This window comes from Temnothorax longispinosus, chromosome 5 (assembly GCF_030848805.1).
Source record: "Temnothorax longispinosus isolate EJ_2023e chromosome 5, Tlon_JGU_v1, whole genome shotgun sequence".
Classification (NCBI taxonomy): Eukaryota; Metazoa; Arthropoda; class Insecta; order Hymenoptera; family Formicidae; genus Temnothorax; species Temnothorax longispinosus.
The window spans coordinates 5,522,505-5,539,373 of record NC_092362.1 but is presented as its reverse complement, the minus strand read 5'-3'; the positions used below and the strand labels follow the sequence as shown (position 1 = coordinate 5,539,373).

General features: G+C 38.5%; 1 protein-coding gene and 1 long non-coding RNA gene across 4 annotated transcripts in view; both read left to right on the top strand.

Annotated features, from left to right (window-relative positions):
- Positions 1-16,869, top strand: part of LOC139812693 (zwei Ig domain protein zig-8) — a 487,042-nt gene that overhangs the window by 430,678 nt on the left and 39,495 nt on the right. The gene's annotated exons all lie outside the window — the stretch shown is intronic.
- LOC139813510 (uncharacterized) lies at positions 2,228-2,822 on the top strand. Its single transcript, XR_011732166.1, has 3 exons — positions 2,228-2,462; positions 2,546-2,631; positions 2,743-2,822. It is a non-coding gene; the product is annotated as an uncharacterized lncRNA (long non-coding RNA).

Genomic DNA, 16,869 nt, shown 5'->3' with positions numbered 1-16,869 from the left:
AGGTGGTCCTTTCGCGGACCCAGCTAGTCAAGTAACAGTCCGTCACATGAGGTAATGAAAACAAACATATTGCAACATCCCAATAATTATAATAATATAAAATGATTTTACACGCACGATTTAATCATATTTAAGTATATTTACTAATTTAAAAAATATCACAATAGTAGTGCGGTTGGACTCGATTTTTTCGTCCGATTGACGTACGATACATTTGGCAACACCGCAGTAGCTAGTCTTTTTGTATAACCTACAAATTGTTATCACGTCTTCGTCTCCGTCTCCGTATCACGTCTCCGTCTCCGTGTCTCCGTCTCCGTATCACGTCTCCGTTCCATGAGCAATGGAAAGGCATAATATTCGTGCTGTGCACGGGCGTGAGAAAGGACGCTTCGTTTCGAAATCTAAATATCGTTGGAGACAAAATGTGCTTGCGTCGAAAAAAAAAAAGCTGCCCCTCCGGCTGTCTCTAACGTGCCCGATTTTTGAAATCTGTGGTCGCCGTATTGTAGAACTGAAAAACTCTTGCTCTCAATCTTTGGTGCATAGCTTGTGACATTCCTCTATCACTTCGTTGACGTCAAAAGTGAGCAGAAATTCGGTCTGGCAAGCGTACTTGATGTGAAATGTGTAAAGTGTAATAAAATCTACACAATTCATACAAATAAACACCTACTAAATGAGAGATTATACCATGGTGAACCTCAAAGCGGCAACAGGTATGGTTGATTTATATAAAATGCGTAAACACAACGTTTTTGTTCTCTGCTATATTTTAAAGATTACGTCATTTAATTTCTTCTTTGTAATGCATTGCAGCAATGATAGACGGTGGCATTGGAGAATCGCAGCTGAACATAATCCTTTCTGCTCTAGATATACCAAGTTTTTCAACTGCAACACTAAAACGTAATGAGAGAATTGTCGGTCCAGCTATCGAGAGTGTAGCTCGAAATAGCTGTCGAGAAGCTATCAAAGTGGAAAAATCCCTAACAGTAGCTGCAAGCATTACTCCTGAGGCAGAGCTATCAAAGTGATTTTTTTCCATTCAATACAAAAATAGAATTAAAGTAAAGTTCAATTTGTTATCAGATTACACATAGTCAGATATTGGGTTGTATTTTCAGCAATCCCGAACAATCTAATGATGAAGAAAACAGTATCACGATGGCAGAGGTGAATCAAGAGGAAAGCGGCAAGATCGTCGTATCTACGACGCTGGGTGGCAGAAGCGCGGAACTGGTCGAGCTTATAACAGTCTCTCTGGTTTGAATTTATGTAACCACGAGACTTAAATACTTTATAGTTAGTTCGTTTGTTCGTTATTTGCGTCGATACTTAGGTCAAGGCAGTCTCATCGGGCATCGGTCGAAGTTAATCCTCGGGTACGCAGTTCGATGCAAGGCATGTGCATTTTGCACACGGGCGGCACTCCCGCGACGATCATGACTGTCGTAAAAACTATGAAGGTAGCGCGAAGTCTATGGAGCCTGACATGGCTGTGGAGTTGATTGTTTCATAACCAGCATCTGAAGGACGAAAACGTTTGCGTTAACGTACTGATTGGCGACGACGACTCATCAACTATTGCAGCAGTACGGCGCGAATCTACCACACGAATAGATAAGTGGTCTGATCTAAACCACGCATCCAAGGCGATGATTAATGCGTTGTATGGTTTGAAGCTGCCAACTAAATCATCGAGTATTTTTCACGATGCTTTACTTGCGCGATAAATTAAAAAAGAATGAAGGCAATCCTGAAGCAGTAAAGGATGCGTTAAAAAACGTCGTGTCTCACGCTTTTGGCAGTCATGAGCGTTGTGGCGAGTGGTGTCGCTATTCTAGCATGGGTGAAAAGTATCAGCACAAAGGCCTTCCTCATGGAAAAGCCCTTAGCGGATCCACAGCTAAAATCTGCACTTACTTCTGTCTTCACGAGATTCGCGAATAATTTCTGACAAATTGGCACCGTGCGGTTCTAGCCAAGGCAACGAATCCTTTAACAGTACAGTTGCCAGCAAAGCTCCAAAATCGAAATACTACGGAGCGTCAGAGTCCCTCAATTTTCGAGTAGCTGCATCAGTTTGCCAAAAAAATATTGGAGTGGACCTACATTGAACAGGTGATTATTTTAGTTGTACGAAACTCGCCTGTATTCAATCGATTTCTCATCCGTTCAAACCGATTTTGCAACTCCAATTTTATTTACTGCTTGTTCAAGATTTATAAAGAGCTGAATCTGTCGCCGAGCACAGTAAAATTCCGCGAATCGAGGAAAAATGTCAGAAAACGAAAAATCGAAAATTTACGGACTGTCGAAGCGAAACGAAGAAGACTGTTTCATAAGAAAAACCGATCAAGCTAAAATGGCATCCGTACAGCGTCGCGAAGGAATTACGTATGAGACCGACAGCGGATTGAACAGTGTGTCTGGATTCATTGATGAGAGTCCTTACCAAGGTATCCTCTGCACTTACTCTTATAGACGCTGGTTTTCATGAACGGTCATCCCCAATATAAATGCGAGAATATTTACTTTTTAGCTGATACTTCCGACCACCAAGATGCGAAGATAGTAATTTTTGACTTGGAAACAACCGGACTGTCGAAGTCCTCAGAAATATGCCAGGTCTGTCACTATTGTGAAAGCTAGAAGGCGAAACACTTGACTCAGGTTTTCCTACACTTTCAGATAGCAGCTGTGCACGAGAAGGAAACATTAATGCATATATTGTTCCAGCGGGAGGCATGTCTTCCAGGGCCGCAGAAGTCACTGGGCTTCAAATCCATGGGGGTGAGATGTTTTTGAATGATCAGCAAAGTTGACACAACGCCACCTCAAATGGCATTCAAAAACTTCATTGCCTATTTACGGAGTATCGGAAATAGTATAATTCTCACAGCTCACAACGGATTTAGGTGAATTTCAGAGAATAATTTTATTCATGCACTAACAATAAAACGCTATTTTTTTTTATAGAATTTTAGGTCAAAGAAACGTTTTATATCGCACATTATTAAAGTCAAAATGCGTCTGATAATGGTCGAATATTTTATCGGTTATCATGATTTATGTTAGATTCGATGCACCGTTGATATTGCGACACATGAAAAAGTTCGGATTTCTTGAAGAATTTCAGTCTGTCGTAATAGGTTTCGCAGATACGTTGCATCTCTTTCGCAATTTACTTCCGAATCGGAAGAAAGAAAGAAAGGTATACCCAAACAGCTCTCGCGGAAGATCTCTTAGGGTCTGAGTCGATAGCAGGAGCTCATAATGCTGTTACCGACGTCTCAATTCTAAAAAGATTAGTTTACAGTAGCGGAATTACCGACGATATGATAAAGGAAACAATAAAAACGACCGGTGAAATCTTGCGTGCAGAGAATAATGCTGTCGTCCATGCACACAACAAAATCACTCTCGAAAGTTTGAAAGACATCTCGGCTGGCATGAAAACTAAAATGGCAAAAGCCGGCATCACATTGGAAATACTTGAAAAGACATTCGCTGATTTTGGACCGGAAGGGATTCGAATGCTGCTTTGCGAAGATGTTAGAGGCAAGCCTCGAGTAACGAAAAAAAATCAAGTACTCATGGCGATTGTGCAACAGCTCGAATAGAGCAAACTTCAAACATTAATTAAAGTGTATAATTTATCATAATATAAGTGAATAAATATTGTATGTATAACAATTTAACAATATTTGAATATTTTTTTTTTATTCATAGATATGCTCAGTATATGTACCCTGCAATTTTATTCATTATTCCACTGGATTCTATCTTCCTTTGAGTCTCGAATTTTTCACTCTATGTATGGTAAAGGGAGAAGATATATGTATAGGTAGAAAAAATAGAAGTTACCACAGATAATACAAGGCAAATAAAAAAGAAAAGAAATTGCAAAACAATCCTTTTTACAATTTTCGCAGAATTTCGGGCTAACATGTATCTGAAAAACAGTTCATTACTTACATAATGCAATACCACTAATTAATATCATTTTTTATTACATTTTACATGCCATAAAAAAATATTTTTTGTTACTAAGGGGCGCATTTTTTTCTTTCGCCTCGAGCGCCGAAATGTCTAGTCCCGGCTCTGACATACAGCGTTGCCAAATTTACCTCGCCACCATGACGGTACGAGTAAAGCAATATGCGATTGGATCACTACTTATTTAACCTCATATATCAGAGCAAAACATTCGACAAGCCCTTATTTTCAAGGTACGTACGAAATCTGGAAACTTCAGGGAATATTTTAAGACATGAATAATGTATTCATCTGATCGCTAAGTACATGTATTATCGTTGAAAACCTCGGCCGTGGCGATTTTCATCATTCTATCTTTCTCGTCCATAGATTAAACAAGGATAGAATGACAATGGCACGCTCCGCGAACGCACATTTAGAATGACTTATTTCTTGTAAAGTGTCAGTAACCTCACCTGATTTTTTCGTACACATGCCCCTTATTACTGCATATTTAACATATATCAAATTTAGGTACCTATCTAATACTTGGTCTCACGAAAGGACTACCTTAATTACATTGCAACCTACAATATAAGAAGACATCGATTCTTTTTTCAATTTTATCTGTTCTTTCACGACAGATAAAAATTAAATTACAAAAGACACGCAATTAAAAAAGTTCATCATTTATGTGATTAAATTATATCATATTATATGATAATAAATTAATGATGTCACGGTCGGTCTAAAATCGGAACGGTAATCGAGCGCTTACGTCTACTTAAAATTTGATGCACCATTCCCAAATTACTTTCGGTGCGTGTGCGGTAGTGACGGGGATTTGTGGAGTTTCCCTCGCCCTTGCGCGCAATTCGCCGTCAAAATTTTAAACAACGTCGGGAATAATGCATGCGCGTGGTCATGGAACGGGCGATCAAATGTTCGAGCAAGCCGAACAGGAGGGAACTATTGTAGCAGTCGCGTAGCTTCCACCGACAGTTCGTCCCCGTTCGTTGTTCGCATGCTGATATGAAATGTTACACCGGAAGTTGCTGTAATTACCGCCTTGCAAGGGTAGAGAGACGAGCAGAAAGAGGACGAGGATGAGAACGGGACGAGCGGCACCAATTTCGTAGCGAGCGTATATATAATAAATAATAAAATCTATCCAGGAAGAGGGATGAACGACGAGGGGCACGGAGAACGAGCGCGGAAACGCGGAGACGCGAGACAGAAAGAGAACGCGCTAAGCTGATTTCGGGTTAAACGACTCGCGCGCCCTTTTTCCGCTGCCTTAAACGCGTGCAGGTGCGCCCCGCAATTCTCTCGTCCTCGGATTAGCCCTTCCCCCCAGGATTTCTCTCGCCCTCTGAATAATTTAAGTGAAGCGCGCATATACAGAGCGTGGAACGAGATTCCACTGAAGGTGATGTACTTCTTTAAGACCATCAGCCTGTGGAAAAACAATTGTGCGAGGAGATGGCGAATGCGAAGCCATTCCGTAATATTTGATGGCTAACACTTAAATCAAATCGCCGTAAAGATAAATGTACTTTCTTCTCTTTTCGCTTTTTTTATTATCCATTGCTGTGATAACGGTACAGGATTATGATTTGGCTTGTTTTTTTTTTATATTATTTATGACTACTGATGATATAACAGTACTTATATATTTATTTTATTTCATTATAACAGTATGTACTTCTATTATTATATACCCCTCCCCCCTATATGATACATATAAATTTGAAATTGATTTAAGTATATTAATTTTTAAGTATAGCAGGACATGCTTTACTATCAGCGATAAATTTTGTAATAATCACACAATTGTATATCGTGTAACAGTTTTGCTTCCTCATAGAAAAAGCTTTGTTTTCATAAACTTCGTATATGGACCTTTGATCGCATATAAAACTAGATCTAATCAACCAAATGTTAATGAATTATATATGAAATAGGGGTAGAAAAGACCGAAGAGAAAATTGTTTTTGTGAATGTACAACAAGTACAATGAAAAATATTAAAAACTATATGTATCCGTGTGCAAATAAATCATTAAGTGTTAAAACGTAGATATAAGTTTAACTTAATTGGTTAGGACATGCGATTTTTCCAACAGTATATACATACATACATATATTTATACATATATATATATATATATATAAGTATACAACCGTGGCTAAGACTGGCTAAAGATTAATAATTTTACATTTTGTCTAATTTTAAAAATTAAAAAAAAACATTTTACATTACGTATTACGTGTATTACGACGCAGATAAACCTGTAGAGAGCGTATATTATAATTTATATTGAAACGTGTCATGTGTTATAGTGTCGTGTAGGTCGTGTGTTATTCCGATATAACGGCAGGATCTGTTCTTCATTATTGTGACCGTTACGGTTACGACCCGGCCGGTTCAGAAAAAACAATATGTCAAAAAAACGTTTAAATGTGTAATGTATATGTATATGTTATATGTATCTGTTTATATTATTGTATATATGTAATGTATGTTAAGGTGATCCTACCCGATAAAAACAGTACGTGGATCCACGTTATTGCTACGTGGATTCGACGTGGATGTGACGTGACTGTTTTTTTTTTATCGGGTAAAGCCGTCTGTAATATCAAGTTGTAGAATTTAATTTTATACGAAGCAAATGTTAAAATACGAATGTATATAGTATTACAAACGGCTTTAGGATCACCTTTATTATATAAATTACCTGAGTTTACAATGATAATGATACAAATACGATGCGCACCGCATTGTAATGGCGGATATTATTAGGAATTTGTTGCCAGGTTTTTTTAAATTACAATTGCCCATGAAAGTGATAGAGAGCAAAATTAGTCAGACATTTCAACGCAAATCGATTAAGCCGCGACGACAAGGATTATAACAGATCTTATGCACTCGCTCGCTTTATCTACCCCCTTTTTTTCCCAACGAAACGTCCAAGTAACGTGGTATTATTAGCCATAAATCACGTTCTGACGCTTACACCGCTGCCACAATAGCACGGCACTGTCATTAGCCCACAATACGCTCTTGTTCTCTGCTTAGTAAATTGCTTTCTCCGTCTTTCCCTCTCGATTCCGTAGAAGACAATTATCGCGCGACAATTGACATCACATACTGCTCGCGCATACAATGCTTGTATGCTATAATCAGTATAATCTCTGGGGATATTTTACACAATTCAAAGCAACTCTATTGTTTACGACGGCAGTATACCTCGAAATACATCGCATATCTAAATGTTATCGATATGCGAGCGATATTTACCTACAAATATAATTCTTTTTTTCTTTAAATAACTAGAAAGATACGATAAATATATATTATTATAAGCGTCATGATGATTAATGAATACGTTGAAAGCCGGACAAAAGCCATCAAAGAGCGATAAAAATTGGGAAGCCGCAAAACAGAAATTATGCAAGTCCGCACTTCCGCCTAAGGTAATGCTCTAATGCTCCTCAAGAAGCAACATTGTGTCACACTCCCGTCAACGTTGCTATGACGCATAGTGTTCTTTTTTTTGCCACGATAAGAAACGCGAGTGTCGATCGATCTTCCAATTAATCTGTTGAAACCTTTGGAACGACCGTCATCAGTTAGGTGGGATTACCTTAATCTCTCTCTCTCTCTCTCTCTCTCTCTCTCTCTCTCTCTCTCTCTCTCCCTCTCTCTTTTGTCCGACCCTGTCGCGGTTTTTGTGCGGTTTCCGCGCATCGACATCATGTTCGCGCTACTACCACAGACGGCTCCATTACCCGGCCGTGTCAGAACTTCCCTTGCTGTAAATATCCCTAAATAATCCTGACAGATAATCTTCTCAATATTATAGAAAACGTCGCGGTATCGCGCGAGAGTCATCGGTGCGAATAACGGAGGAAACATTAATTCTACATAGATTGGTGTAACTACATAGAGGTATACAGTTACGCGGCGTATGTTACGTATGGAAGGTTAAAGCTAAAACCCGATAAAGCTACAAAGATAGACGTTTATAACTGCGTTTAACTGCGGAAGTGCAAACCGAGATATTAGCCGTAGATTCGCGCAATGTATTTTGTATAAGGTAATATCGCGAACTCTATTTTTACCATAATTGCGTGCTTCCGTGATATATCCCGTCGGTTCTACGGCTATAGAACGCGCGAATGATTTATAGATCCGCATATAGATGCATCATGAATAATAAATCGCGAATTGTTAATAAGTCCACGTATTACTGATGGGTATTTCATTAACCCAACAAACCCGATACACAAAATGAAATACTTAATGCTCCTCAAACGATTTATTAACAAACTTTCTCGATAAAAATTACTATGGACTTTTAATTTGTATAATACTAATTGTATTCTGCAATTTGTATTCCATCAGTTTGACTGCGATTGTAACAAAAGCCTTCACTCCGATTTAAAAGGTTGAATAAGAGTACAACAAATATGAAAATAATGAGCTTTAAATTTGTTTGACTTTGCGCACATTCGCCTATTAGGTGCAATAATATGATAGCTTTGGTAATATTGCATCGTGAAATACAATTACAATTGCCATTATTTTTCTTAAAGTTTTGATGTATGCATCGATTTACATAGCAATTTCCATAAATTACTACCTTTCATTAACTTTTCTGACGTATATTGTCAAAGAGATCGATAAATCAACTTGGTCGAATTTCCCAAAAGACATAATTTAGAAGTTAATAGGTTACAACAAGTGTATATATACATGTATATACAGCGTTGTTACTAAATTGATCGGAATAAGGACGTCCCTGTACGTCCACCTGCAGAATATTCGATAATTCGCGCGACGTGTTCTCCTTGCGATTAACACGACCAGAGACTCGCTTGCGTCATATATAACATTTTAAAAGACGAATTCAATTTAAAATATTCGAATCTCTCACTTCACGAGTACCAGGTACGTGCAAAGCAAAGCGTGAAGAACACGGTTTCAATGTAATTAAGCTTTATATATACGCTGGTCGCGCTTTCATCGCTTCTTGCGAGCTAATTAAATTTGTACTTGCCTGTGGTGTAACCCGCCGTTTCGCGCGCTAGATATACGAAATTCAGAATGACGTGTTTATACGTACCTCGACACAATCTAGGCGGCACCCGAAAATTACGTGACTGCCTCAACGCAGCGTGAAGAACACGGCGACACAAGACTAAGTTACGCAATTATTAGAGCTCTTATAATTATCGTTGGTTGCAATTGCGTGTACGCGCGCTTGAATATTATCTCGCGATGAACAGCATCCCGAATCCCTTACGTGCGCTAGATGCACAGAGCGCGGAAATTATTTTCGCTAATTACGTATCCAAAATCGCGTCGAAATTGCGCTTGAACCTGCGTTTGCTCGCTCCACTTTCCACATTCAGATTTTGCAAAAATGTCACGTTTATTTAATAGAACTAATATACTTTCCGCAAATTAATGTCAAGCTTTTTATTGAAACTTATAATCTGTAATAAAGTCTTACATGACAAAAAATTTAACTATATATTTAAACATTATTTAAAGCGACAGTACATTGCAAAAAAAATTTATTTTTAGAAATTTTTTAAATAAAACTAAAAGTACAAAATACAAAATTATAACGGGAATCGATAACTAATTGACGTAAGAATTAAGTATTAATACGCGAAGATAAGTACACTTGCATGTTAACAGGCAACCGTCGGAAAAGAAAGATATTGCCTTATGCTGCTTGCAAAGAGCAAGCATTCACGCTGGCTAGTCACGTAAAACACAATTTTGCAGCGGATATTACTGACCTATGACGAGCCCAGCGCAATCGTTGCACAAGCATCGTGTGCACATGGAGCGCTGTTTTTAGCTGAGTGCGCTAAACGATAATTGAACGGTACTACTGCGAAACTCTTTTCCATCCTAAGCGCCAATTTCCTGTTTAAAACGGTTCAACTCGGTTGAAACCCGTAAAACTCGCGTAAAATTGTTTCTTGCGAGTGGAATTCTCTCGCCTCCCTCGCTAACATTATCGTACCGACTTCGCAGAATGAGGCGGATATGGAAATTGGTAATGAGACCGGCGGCGCCTCAGGAAAACAAGCCGGGGTACATCGTGCGATTTACAGTGATGCCGTAAACAAGATACAACTTGTGAACCGCAGGCCGCGAAGCTGATGAAGTTGTCGGATGACCTCGCGTGAGCGAAGTGGCTGACACGGAGAAGGAGCGGAAGGGGAGAAACGATGATGGCGAAGCTACAACTCGACGGAGAGGGATGTACTTTAATAGATTAGGGAAGCCAAATGGATGCGCGTTTTCCCTATATCCCGCGATTAAATCCGATCAGATGGGGAAAATGGAAGTGCACGGTGGGGATCAGCATGAAAACGCGCATAAGATGAAGGGGAGGATATTGGGGGGGATTTATACGGCGACGGATAATCTCTTGTTTATGACGGTCTTTACTTTCACCTGCCGCGAGATTCACCGCGCGGTTTGAATACGATGCGCATCTGCGTGTAATTTTTGCCGAGAATTATCGTATCCGGCCGCGGGTAATCGGCGCGCGCGATGGGATAGCGTGTAGATTTAATCCCGCTCCGAGTTGCACGAAAATCAGAGCGAAAAGGCCGAGAGCTTCCTCAGGAAGTTCCTAATGCCAGAGAATCACGCTGCTTTATCAGATGGAAATGAGGGAAAGAGAGGAATTACACAGACGGCTTCTTTTTACAACTAAATATCTAATATATTAAAGGTCAAGCTCGTGTGTGTCAATAATAAATAGGTTGCCGGCCAAAAAACGAGCAATGTTAGACGTTAAAATTCAAAATTATTAATGTAACATTACAAATGGTACGTTTCGGCAACACTGTGCCTTCCTCAGCCAATTTTAACAATTAATTGAAATGCCACGAATCATGTGTCAAGAGTAACAAATTTCCACATCAAAATTAACATACAGATAACATTGAGATCTAAATTATTACATACTGATGAAGTCCTTAAAGTATTGACAAGGTGTATACTTGCTGAACAAAAATTCGGAATCGTTGTGTATCAATCTTAATTACACGTCGAATGATAAAATCCATGATTAATTCCTCAGTCGGCAGTGAGAACGAATCGAGTCAATCTGTGATTTTTTGTCCGTCACAATCAAGAGTCAATAATTACGATGAAAGTGTAAACTGTAATCAAGAGTCAATGGATAAATTAATTTTTTTGTAAAAATTATAAATTAAAACTTATCAACGTGGGTAAATCTAAGGCTATTATTGCACTTATACGTACTGAGACCATAGCAAATTCGAGTTAGTAAAGTTTTCAGAAAGAACTGTATCGTGTCGAATCTTGTGTGTGACTGAGCATTTTCGTTCCGTGTCGGAATCGGTTGACAACAATGATGTAAATAGACCAATGTTTAACTCCCTATGAGTTGTTACTAAGTTCGTTTAGGATGTTAAAATAAGAACCATCCAGCAATTCAGTGTCTTTATTGGAATTAATACCATTTTTTTGTTCTTTGATGTGTATCATCTCTGATATTAGTCTCTTGTAGTAATTCGTTTCGAAATCTAAAATCTCCGGGTTGTTCCAATTAAAACTATGATTCAAATTAAGTATATGTTCTGTAATGACTGAATGTCTGGATGGGTCCAATTTATAATTGTTTTTGTGTTCGTTGATTCTTGTTTTCAGTTGTCGCTTTGTTTGCCCCACGTAAGAGGCGTCGCAATCATTACATTTGATTTTATAAATTACATTGTTGTTCGAGCATAATGCATTGGTATCTTTATGTGTTTTGATAAACTTGTCCAATTTGTTGAGGACTCTATACCCTATTATATGTTCTTTTTTATCGAAAAGGTGTGCTGTTTTTTTCAGAGATGTTGTTAATGACGGAATAACAATAATTTTCCTTCTATTTTCTTCCTTATTAGAGAAGGTACTAACATACCGAAAAAAGAATTTTTAATTGCCATTGAATTAATTTTGTCATCCACATACTTTAATTTTAACAACGCTATATACAAACAACTTTTGGTACTCCCATGGGATCTCCATTATCCCCAATTATAGCTGACATGGTTATGCAAGATTTAGAGGAAACAATTTTAGAATCGATTGGTTTCAATTTGCCGTTCTATTTTCGTTATGTTGATGACATAATTATGTCGATTCCACGTGACAAGGCTCAATACATCCTAGATAAATTTAATAATTACCATGATAGGCTTAAGTTTACAATCGAATATGAAAATGACCGTACGTTGAGTTTTTTAGATCTAAAATTACATATTATTAATGACACTATCCACATAGATTGGTATCACAAGGATACATTCTCTGGTAGATATCTATCCTACTATTCGAACCATCCAGAGTGTCATAAAATTGGCACGATATACAGTTTAGTGGACAGGTCCATACTATTGTCCCACCCTATATTCCAAACAAAGAACATAAAATTGTGTATTAACATACTAATGAACAACGGTTATCCTATAGATTTGATCTTTAAGAGAATTAACATGAGATTAAGGACATTATTCGATGGTAAACTTAAACAGAACAAAAATGCGAATAGAGTTGACACTAATGTTGATGTTGATAATGACTCGGAAGAAAATAGAAGGAAAATTATTGTTATTCCGTTCATTAACAACATCTCTGAAAAAACAGCACACCTTTTCGATAAAAAAGAACATATAATAGGGTATAGAGTCCTCAACAAATTGGACAAGTTTATCAAAACACATAAAGATACCAATGCATTATGCTCGAACAACAATGTAATTTATAAAATCAAATGTAATGATTGCGACGCCTCTTACGTGGGGCAAACAAAGCGACAACTGAAAACAAGAATCAACGAACACAAAAACAATTATAAATTGGACCCATCCAGACATTCAGTCATTACAGAACATATACTTAATTTGAATCATAGTTTTAATTGGAACAACCCGGAGATTTTAGATTTCGAAACGAATTACTACAAGAGACTAATATCAGAGATGATACACATCAAAGAACAAAAAAATGGTATTAATTCCAATAAAGACACTGAATTGCTGGATGGTTCTTATTTTAACATCCTAAACGAACTTAGTAACAACTCATAGGGAGTTAAACATTGGTCTATTTACATCATTGTTGTCAACCGATTCCGACACGGAACGAAAATGCTCAGTCACACACAAGATTCGACACGATACAGTTCTTTCTGAAAACTTTACTAACTCGAATTTGCTATGGTCTCAGTACGTATAAGTGCAATAATAGCCTTAGATTTACCCACGTTGATAAGTTTTAATTTATAATTTTTACAAAAAAATTAATTTATCCATTGACTCTTGATTACAGTTTACACTTTCATCGTAATTATTGACTCTTGATTGTGACGGACAAAAAATCACAGATTGACTCGATTCGTTCTCACTGCCGACTGAGGAATTAATCATGGATTTTATCATTCGACGTGTAATTAAGATTGATACACAACGATTCCGAATTTTTGTTCAGCAAGTATACACCTTGTCAATACTTTAAGGACTTCATCAGTATGTAATAATTTAGATCTCAATGTTATCTGTATGTTAATTTTGATGTGGAAATTTGTTACTCTTGACACATGATTCGTGGCATTTCAATTAATTGTTAAAATTGGCTGAGGAAGGCACAGTGTTGCCGAAACGTACCATTTGTAATGTTACATTAATAAATTTTGAATTTTAACGTCTAACATTGCTCGTTTTTGGCCGGCAACCTATTTATAAAATATCTAATAACTATTAAAATTAATTGCTGTAATCTGTAATATCACGTGACTAGATAAAGTACTCAAAAAATCCTTTTATAAGAAATATATTGGTACTTACATGATGTTAAATACATTTTTTATGATAACGATTATGAATAATTATACATTTCTTATAATGAAGTTTCAATAAACATCATTAAATTTCGCAATCAACATCCTTCAATAATTTTCAAGTTCGAAATAATGATTGTTACAAATAAAAATTCGTAAATTTATTAAAAATTAATTCAAGCGTAAAATAATTATTGTTGTATATTAATTCGTAAATATTAGATTTGAAAAATCTGATTACTAAAATTCTTATTTGTCAATACCTCGTACGCGAGGAAACTTTTTTGGAGATAAAGTGGTAAATATAGCATGGGAAACGACACAAACTCGAATCGACGTAACATATTACGAGGAAGGGTAAACAAAGAGGAAAATGACAACAAACTATCGGACGCAACAGGGGCGCAGTTGGTGTGGTTTTTTACTTCGCTAGTTTCCAACCATGATAGATATTTATTGTTTCACCATAGCTGTAAATAACATCGCTGTCTTCATCTATTCCACCTCCTACACTTTTTTTCTTGTATATTCGCAGTTCAAAGTTTCGTGATGAAAATAACATTGTACTTCAGTAGAAATCATTAAACGTAATTCCATACGTTAAATAATACCCATCATGCAATAGTCATAATTACTCATTATTGATTAAATTATCTAGTCACGGTTTATATATGCCAAGCTTTATTTAATAAATTCATTCCTTCTGAAATTCTCCTCGCTGCTTGTTTTAGCGCTGAAGGTATGTAATTTTGAACTTTAGTTCTCTTATACATGAATATTGTAGCGATGAAATGAGAATAAGACGGCTTTGTCTGAATCCTGATGAACCGTGAAAGTACGAGCTGTTATCGAACGACTATAAGAACTTGCACCTTCTCAATGTTTGTTCTACGTAGATGAACCTGCACGAGAATCAAAATGCTATTGCAAATAGGACAAACTCCTCGTTGCGCGCACGCTGGAAACTTCTCTATAAGTATCCTTCGAAGACTTAAGGACCAACTGGGTTTCTCCGAACGCGAACAAGCCCCGGAATTCGTTATCTTCCCCCCCGTGGAAAATTCGTTAAGGCTACGTTAATGCCGTACGCCCTTCAGTACCATTAAAACAACCGGAATGTCGTCGGAATAGCGAGGCGCTTCGGGGGTTTTAAATTCGCGGACTCGGGCACAATTAATCACAGAAGAACTTTATCGTACTTGAGCGGCTCAGCGAAGTAAAACAAACAGATGGGCTATTAATCTCAAGCTGATGAACCTTTGCCCGAGCTCCCGCGACTTCGAAATTGCGGGGAACTTTGCGTTCGGTCTGCCCCCTCCCCTTCCCCCTTCCCCTCCCTCTCCGCCCCCGCTTCCGTAATTAAAGGGACAAGTTTCCGCGCGGAAACAAAATGTGGCGAATTGAAAGCAAAGAGTTTGCGGACGTTGTACTCCGCGAACTTCCGGAGCGGAGTCTTCCTTCCGATGGCCGAGAAACGCGCCTGGCGAGCCGCCGCTCGGGCACTTGTGCCAATAAAAGAAAGGATTGCGTTAGTGAAGAAACATATATATCGAACACTTCAAACAAAGATACCACCATCAAAGGACAAAATCTGGGATGTAATGAGTAAGGAGTTAAATGGTCGGTGGACTGCTCTTAATGTGTATGTAAATGTGAGTCAAAACCGAGGAGATATTTTATCCACGGCGTTATCCAATAAGAGAATACCTTTTGAAGAAATAATTAATATAAGAAATCATTTGTGGCGGCCGAATCCTCATAGCACCACGGTGCACCGCGTCGCGAAGCTACGCGCCTGGCGAGCCGTAATTTTGTACTGATTTTATATCTTCCCCGGTTACAAGAAAACCGGCACAACCTATATATTTCTAAAATGATGAGACGGTTTTGAGCAACGGAGTATGAAGCAATCTTTTCAGCCGTCTGCGTTTTCACAAACAGTAAGTTTTTTTTTAATTTTTAGCGTACCTATTCGATTTGCTGACTCGACCCGACTCCGAGTCGAAAAAGTACGATTTTTGCAGACATCGTGTTTCAAATCGTACTTTTGATCGTACTTTGTCGACTCGAAGTCGGGTCGCATCAGCAAATCGAATATGCTATTATCATTTAATTACATCATTTTATTACACTTTGTAATTTTTTTTTTTTTTAATTGTTATAAACGCATTATTCGAAATCTATAAAGGTTTAGATCTATTTTCCCAAATCATATTGTTCGGCGTATCGCCTTGTAAATAGTGTAGTTACTTCATGTTCATGTATTCATTTATCGTTTATACTTAGTTGCATAAGTCGTTTGTAATTCTCGCGCGAAACGTCGGCGGATCGCGATCAGCCAAATCATGCGACTCACCTGTCGGTGCTGCCATCGCCCATCCGCCGACGGTATCCACCCCCCCCCCCCGGAAAGGGAACAACTACTCGCCCGCAGCGACATGTTCCAGGACCGCGGGGAGAAGACACTCATCGTCAAATAGTCGGAGAGGACACACCTCTCATCAGAACTTATCGTCAAGCCGCCGTGCGGCACACACACATAGTCTAAGAGCCGTCTTACGGCACACGTTCGCCGGGCAAAACGCATCACGGAATCGCCTTGCCGCCTTGCTCAACCGGGAGTGCGCACGTCTCCTACTGCTTTTTCCTGCCTGCTCTATCGCTTGCTCTCCACCGTTTTGCTTGCTTGCACGAGTTTTGCCATCGCATGCCGAACGAGACCCACGGAGCGGCCAAGTTCAGGGGACAGGACGAGGATTGGCGGAATCACGGGGACGACGGCCGACACGGTGAGTCGCTTCGCTTAATATTTCGTTGCATGCGTTTCTGCTTTCGCGTTAAACATTTGATAGTCGTGAGGGGAACCCCCCTCTGGTCCTTCGAGTATCGCAAATCTTGCCTCCGGGGCGAAACTATCCCCGTTCACATATTCTTCAGCATATGGGTTATCATGATTGGGCTTTTTGCGGGCGCGGTTATATACTTATGTTTTAGCCGGTAAAGTA